We start from the raw sequence: 7,852 nt of genomic DNA on the forward strand, positions 1-7,852 counted from the left end.
GAGAGAGGCAGAAGGAAGGTCTCAGTATCAACCATTGGAAAATAAGTGGCTATGGGAAAGGAACAGAGAGTTCTGGGCAGGGAATGGAAAGCAAGAGAGTTCTGCTTCATAGTTTTCCAAACAACAATCAAAAGGAATTAAAGAAACAGAATTCACTCACAGTAAAGCTTTACTGCTTGACTTTTGGCAAAATTTTGTCAGAATGTTTTTGTTCTCTGTATCATCTGTGCCCCTTATGACTAGGTCTGGAATTTAATGTGCTTTTTGGTGTAAGAAGAATTTGTGAGTGCCCAAACATTTAATAATGCTTCTTACAAACTGATAGAACAGGCAGGACCAACATTTCCATTAACAGTGAAAGACTATGCCATTTAAAACTTTGTATTGATGATATGTCCTTTCAAAGGTAACATCATACTGATAACTTACCTTGATTTTTTTTTCCTTAATGGTGCTCCAATGGAATCAATTCAATTACTAATAAGGCTACATAATATAAGCTTCCTTAATTGGGATTATATTCCAGAGGATATTAGAGGAAGCAAATGCAACATACTATATTGTATATTCATATGGAAATCTGAAATAGTAAAGGAAATAACTGTAAGGAAAAATTTCATGAAAACATACATTGTTAAATCTTCCTTTTGTACAAAAATTATAATACAGGCTATTTTCCCTTACCAGTATTTCATAACATAGTTAACAAAATACAAGCAATGGCAAATATATCATTCAATTTCCTAAAATTAAAAAAGAGTCCTTTTTGCTTCTCTTAGTTTCACATGTTGGTCTACAGCAATGTCTTTTGAAAGTACTCTTGACTTATTTACCACTTGATGGAAGGAGAGAACTGGCTTCTGTAAGTTGTTCTGTGATCTTTCCACGTGCACCACAGCAGGCACAAGCACACACAGTAATCTGGGATTCACTCAGAGATCCTGTAGAAGAACAGTCAGTGCTCTTAACTGCTGAGCCATGTCTCCAGACACCTGGACATATTTAAGACAAGGGCAATGTTTATAACAGTACAGAAAATGATGATGATAATGATTTCTATAATAATTATAGTTGAAATAAAAGGAACTAAGGCTGGGCGGTGTTGGCTCATGCCTTTAATCCCAGCACTTGGAAGGCAGAGGCAGGCAGATGTCTGTGAGTTGGAGACCAGACTGGCCTACAAGCGCTAGTTCCAGGACAGCCTCTAAAGCCACAGAGAAACCTTGTCTCAACCTCCTGCCTGCCCCCCACCCCTGCTGCAAAAATAAGAAATAAAAGGAAGAAGCATATTTATTACACAAATGATAGAGTTCTACCAGTCTTGGCTTGTGGAGGGAGGCAGCTGTGGGTTTCAGCCACTAGGGCCCCTAGTTGCTCTCTGGCTTTTCCTCTACGCTTACCCCCACTTGAACAGAGGACTCCCTCTGCTTCTGTGCCCTGCAAGCAAACATTCTGTCCCTCCCTGTCCCTCACCTGCCCATCATGTGTAGAGCCAGGCCTCACTGCACCAAAGGCTCTTTTTGTTTGTTTGTTTGCTTTGGTTTTTCGAGACAGAGTTTCTCTGTGGCTTTGGAGGCTGTCCTGGAACTAAAGGCTCTTTTTAGACCATTACAGAACCCAGAAAAATGTTGATCCACTTCTGTCTGCCTTGTATGATATCTGTTTCTTGAGAAAAACAGAGAAACTCCTGGCAAACCGCAATCTGAACTTATAGGTAAATAGGCTAGAACCACAGTCCTCACTTGGGTTCAGAAGGTAGGAAGCTGTCCTGCTCAAGGGCTTGGGTCCCATCCAAGTCAGACACTCACTGGTCCAAGCTGGACTTCTCTGTCAGGTCCTTGCACGTGTACAAGGCCTCACTACTTTCCTTGGGGAATTTCTTCAGATCTGACGTCTCCTCCTGGTGTTCCATTTTCAGCATATCTAGCTCAGAATTCAGCCTGTGGTAGGGCATAGCCTCAGGAACAAAGAATCCCATGAACACAGTCCTCTGGGATGACATGAATTAAGCCTGTGTCTGTGACTACCCTAGCCCACTGGATGTCACATCCTGAATCCTATGTGCTGGACCTCCTGATGTTTATTATTATTAGACTTGCTACCCTGCCCCAGGGCCAGAAAGGCAGGGTGTCAAGAGGGAATAAGACCGGGCTGCATGAGCTCCCTCAGTAGTCCTGAAGGGGTAGACTAGCTCTGTAAGAAGGTCCCAGGAGTCTGTGCCACAGGTCTGGGCCTACCTAAAGCCTGTGATGACATTTCCCCTGTCTTCAGAACATGGATTGTTTATCCTGTGTTCCTATTACTACAAGGATGCCAAGAATTCGTAATTAGTGTTTCCATGGAGGAGACACTACATGAGGTTAGCATTGTAAACTCCCAAGCAGATTCAGATGATGCACCAAGGTGAGCACAAAGGCTGAGAGCAGGGATGCTCAAAGTGTGGCTCCCTGGCCTCAGCACTTATATCACCTGGAAACTCTGAGACCCACAAATCCTAAGCCCTGCTACCAATCTCTGCCTCACAGGATCTGGACACACACACACACACACACACACACACACACACACACACACACTATAAGGGAGCCCCTGGAAGACAGTACAGAACACACTCAGACACTGCAACACATAGGAGATTTATTACCTCAGGAGGATAAGAATGAGATTGGGGAAAGACTGCATCTTCGTCACACAAGAATAGATATCAAACAGGTTTTCTTTTTTAAAGAGAAGAGGGGGAAAAGTCTGTGCTAGGGTAAGTTGGTGAAATCTAATTCAACAGGTTAGTTAGTGTAACCAACTACTGAATTTTGATTGCTGGACTGTGGTGCATAGTCTCAGTAATGGGTCTGTGGCCAAACAAGAGAATGGTCCTTGGAAACTAAATTTAGGAATGCAGTCTATTAGTATATCAGGGGAGAGGGAAGTGAAAAGAGCAAAACCTGCTGCTGCCATATTTGCAGTATTGGGGCCTGTTAGAGAGACCTTCATACACACACACAAAACCCATACAGAATTATTATGTCAAAGAAATGCAGGTTGGTGGCCTTGTCTCAGAGTGCAAGGAACAAGATCAGAGAGGACCTGGGATGAACTCCAGGCCTTCCAGTCACACACCCAGATGGACCAAGTAGGGCAAGCCCTTCAACCTGCTCCCAGAACAACCAGCAAAAAATCACCTAGTCAAATACAAAGACTCACCATAAACCTATAGCACCCAGCATCTCCCACAAGCCAACACCTATCAAGCCTTCTTGAAATGCATGTTGTAAGCTCACACACTACTGCCCCTAACAGTCGAATGTGACTCAGGCCACAGGCTCTGCTTTTCTTTTGGAGGAAGCAGAACAGCCTGCGTCCCCATCTCATTCCTGCCCAGGCCTCAGTTCTGCCTCAGATATACTCAGGAAAATTTGTTTGGGCAGGAGGACACCCTGGAGGTGGAGCCTGCAATGACCTGAGGAGTGCTGGGCTTGACAAAGGAGGGTTAAGACAGTTACAGAGAACGGGGCATGATGAATGCCTGCTGTTCAAATCATTGCTGGTATAATGGGTCAGTCCATTCCTCTCCTTGTTATCATCTGTAGATGAAGGGTCAATTTTCCTACCTTGTTCAGCTGATGCTCCTGCTCAGTGAGGAAGGAGGGCATCTATGGTTCCTTCCCACAAGTTCCTGTAGGTATATAAAGACATGTGAATTTCTACAGCTGAATGGCATAGGGCTAAGAAAAATCATGTGGATTCTCAAGAAGCAGCCTGAGAAAGAGGAAATGCTTGGGAGCCAGGGAAACCCTCAAAGATCAGAGCAGCTATTCTTAATTTGGAGTCCATAAGCCATGTCTCTGTCTCCAATCACCATAACTAGACATGTGCCTCAGCCTGTATTCTAGCCCCACTGACCCTGGAAGGTGTAATGAGGAGGGATGCCCTTCTGTATGCTGTGAGTGTATGTTTCTTTTACTGGTTGATGAATAAATGCTGATTGGCCAGAAGCAAGGCAGGAAGTATAGGCAGGGCCACCAGATTAGGAGAATTCTGGGAAAGGAAGACAGAGAGAGAGAGAGAGAGAGAGAGAGAGAGAGAGAGAGAGAGAGCCAACAAAGAAAGGCCATGTAGCTACTTAAACAAGGACAGTTATACATTAACAAGGCATCCTAAAAGGTCTAACAAAGAAAATTTACACACTACACCATTTATCTTTTTTTTTGTGTGTGTGTGTGTGGGGGGGTTCGAGACAGGGTTTCTCTGTGGCTTTGGAAGCTGTCCTGGAACTTTCTCTGTAGACCAAGCTGGTCTCGAACTCACAGAGATCTGCCTGCCTCTGCCTCCCGAGTGCTGGGATTAAAGGGGTGTGCCACCACTGCCAGCAATTTATTTGTTTTCAATATATACCATAAGTCCAAACATCTGTCACCACCACTACCCCATTGGTTGCCCACTGGTATATATTCAGATACAGATTCATACACTCTAGTCCATGCCAGCTGTCCTGTCTGAAGCCGTCAACTGTTTCCTAGCAAGAATCCTTCCTGTATCTTCAGATTTGTTTTCTTTAAGGAAGCAGGGGATTGTTTTTAAATATATACATTGCCATCTGCTTAGTCTCCCTTTTGTCTTTAAAACAAACTCTGAAGGGCTCTTCTCTTTCTCTACCATTCCCAATATGGGAACCACCACAGAAGTTGCCAGTGAAACATAAATTTGATAATTTTACTTATGTCCAAATCTATTAAAGCTATAGTTTTAACCTCAGAACTACTAATATTGTGGGCTACTAGGATAAGAAAGCCTAGAAATTCTAGTGCCGACTATGAAACAAATACCCACAACAATTTTTCCTTTAGTAACGACTCACTGTTTCTGGCACACAGGATGACTCTGAGGATGAATGTGGTGAATTTCTGTATCTTGAGAGTGGCAAAAAATAAGCCAAACCTACACAAGGCATTAAGTAGACAGCAAACAACACTGTCAAGCACAAATTGGAGTAGAGTGTCATTATATTGGGTGAAAATGAACTTCTTTTCCCAGAGAGTAGGCCTTTGAAAGATCAGAACCAACTATCTGAAGACTCAGAGATAGATCTCTTATCAAATCTGGGAGAACCAGATACTTCAGTAGATGACCAGGTAATTGAAGAACACTGGCTTGACCATCCAACACTCCAGGCTCTGAATCCACAGCCTCAGGAGACAACAAATCAGGGTGTGCCCTAAGAGCAGCTTTCTGAAGCAAAGTGGACTCCATGTTCTTACTTTCCCAGACCTGCTTTCCCAAGGCCAGAACCCCAGGAGGAGGGGATACCAGGCCCTGATTCTCCTCAGCCAGCAGATCCTCTGGAAAACTTGAAGGTCAGCAGTTTGTAATTGATGAAGACCCTGGGCCAACTTTTCCCCTGGCAGCATCTCAGGAGAACAAATTGGAAAAACGTGGGGACAAGAAGCTGCTGAAGTAGATGAAGAACTCAGATGAACACAGTGAAAAAACAGAAGCAAGATTTCCAGATGCAGCAAATGGATATGTTAAGGAGATAATTCATTTGAAGAATTCCAGAGATTTGAATGTACTTTGTTATTTTCTTCTGGTAAACCCAGATTATCCAAAGAGAGAAGACCATATTATTATCCAGCTCAACAGCAGCCTGCTGGCCATCCAGGATGATGTGAAGTTGCCTAAAGTAGACATTTTTGACTATTCCAAACTAACATCACTTGACCAGCTATGCTGCTGACCTCTTGATGACTGAATTCAAGAAGCTCAGCAGCAGAGACATCAAATGGGCCCTGCACGAGTTCAAAGGGCATTATGCAATCACCCGAAAGGCCCTTTCTGATGCTATTGAGAAATGGTAGACGCGATCACCTAAAGCCAGTAGAAAACAGAAAAAGGGAAAAGAAATGAATCAGTATCCTTTCATAGATTTAAAATATGATCGGGGCAACATAAAATTAGAAAGGAGAATGTTCTTTTTGGCAAACAAGCATTGATGCTGTAGATCCCATGACCAGAAAGACTTCCTTCCAGCTTTGCAGCAAGAGCAGGAATTCTATGAGCAGAAAATCAAAGAGATGGCCTAGCATGAAGACCCTTTGCTTGCCCTGGAGATGAATGTAGAACAGTATCAAGAGAATGGACAACTGATTGAGTGTGGACGCAGCAAAGAATGTCACCCTATAGATATGCCCAAGAGGCAGTGTTCGGGTCAGGGAAGTCAGAACTCAGCTGCATGGAGAGCCTCACCTGTGAAGAGCTGGCTGAAAAAGATGACGTCAAGTACAGGACATCTATCAAAAACAAAAAACAAAAAACAAAAAACGACTGCTCCTCCCATGAGAAAATGCCACCAGTGTGTGGCCCTCCTCATCAAATCTGAAGGCTGCAACCGCATGTCTTGCCGCTGTGGTCCCCAGATGTGCTATGTCTGTCGTGTTTCTATCAACAGCTATGACCATTTCTGCCAGCACCCTCTCTTTCCAGGAGCCTCTTGCCAGGAATGTTCCAGGTGCTCTCTCTGGAGCAACCCCACTGAGGATGATGAAAAGCTGATTGAGGAAATCCAAAAGGAGGCTGAAGAGGAACAGAGAAGGAAGAATGGAGAAAACAGCTTCAAATCTTAGGCCCTCCACTGGAGAAGCCAGCCGAGAAAGAACAGCACGTGGGCGACCTGCCATGGCCTGTCCCACAGAAACTGCACCCATCGATGCCATCCATTGCCATTGTGCACCCACCATTCCCCCTGCTACCTGTGTGGCCTGCGTTCAACAAGTTCTCCATCAACATAGGTCCTGTGACAGCACCCTACATACCTCCTCTGCCCACACTGCCTGTGAAATAGGACTTTGGCCACGTGCACGTGGCCCTGGAGCACAACCTGCACATGCACTTTGGCCCCAACCAGAGCACTGCTTCTGACACCCAAAGCCCTTGTCCAGCCGCACTGAGTCTGCAGGAGGACCCAGTCTCACTTTATATGGGTGGAGTCTTCATTTCACTCTTGAAGTTGGCCCGTGCCCTCCTACTCTTTCCTTTGCAAGGTCCACTGACACTTCACACACTGATACCCTTTGTGTGCTGACCGACTGTCACTGGGCCAGTGTTAGGGCTGCTCCCTGGTTGTGGCATTTTCACAGCCGGTACAATGGTCCAGACCACGAAGTGCAGGCTCTTTAGTCCTTTGCCACCTTCCCTCCCCAGTAGACCAAAGTGGCCTAGTATCCCCAGGCCAGGCCTCTCTCCCATTGTGGGCCAAGGCCTGCTCAGGTTCAAGGGCCTCTGAGACTCATCTGTGTCACAATTTCAGTCCTGTTTATAATGCAGTTGCTCCTGTTTGCATAGTTTGACCTGAATTAATTTTGAGCTAAGCAAGTTTTGAAAAGTCAGGCTGCAAGTTTTTCCCCAGGGCTGGCACCTGCTGAGAGCCAATCTTCCTAACACTTGACTCAGACCAATGGCCCTTTTGCAAAGTGTCACTTATTCTCGGGCTACTCCTTTTCTGGGGTAGACCTCACCTGTCACCATCCTGTGATGAACTACATCTCTAAGGTGTTTTGGGTTTCCCTGGGTGTGCAGATGGCCTCGTGTGGCTGCTACAGGTTTCATAGCATCCCTCCTGCCTGCTTAGCTGTTCCCTCATTAGTTAGCAATGGAGGCCCAGCTCCAGGATGAGAACAGCTGCCTTCCCTAATGTCAGAATGCTGCCGCCATGCTCTTGCTGCCTGTGTCCTCTCCTGTTCCCACCTGATCTCTCTATCCCTCTAGTCTGTATCTGGAGAAGGAATGGCCCCAAATGGGTTTCTCAGATGCCAAGTCTGTTTAAAGTACTGTGCAAAAGATTTGTATCACATGGAACTTG

The 7,852-nt window shown here is 45.1% G+C and overlaps 1 pseudogene; it reads left to right on the plus strand.

The window, feature by feature from the left end:
- The first annotated feature begins 2,338 nt into the window (after positions 1 to 2,338).
- On the plus strand, positions 2,339 to 7,075 carry LOC113837175 (annotated as a pseudogene).
- The last annotated feature ends 777 nt before the right edge of the window (positions 7,076 to 7,852 follow it).

The sequence above is a fragment of the Cricetulus griseus genome, chromosome 9 (assembly GCF_003668045.3).
Source record: "Cricetulus griseus strain 17A/GY chromosome 9, alternate assembly CriGri-PICRH-1.0, whole genome shotgun sequence".
NCBI classification, from domain to species: domain Eukaryota; kingdom Metazoa; phylum Chordata; class Mammalia; order Rodentia; family Cricetidae; genus Cricetulus; species Cricetulus griseus.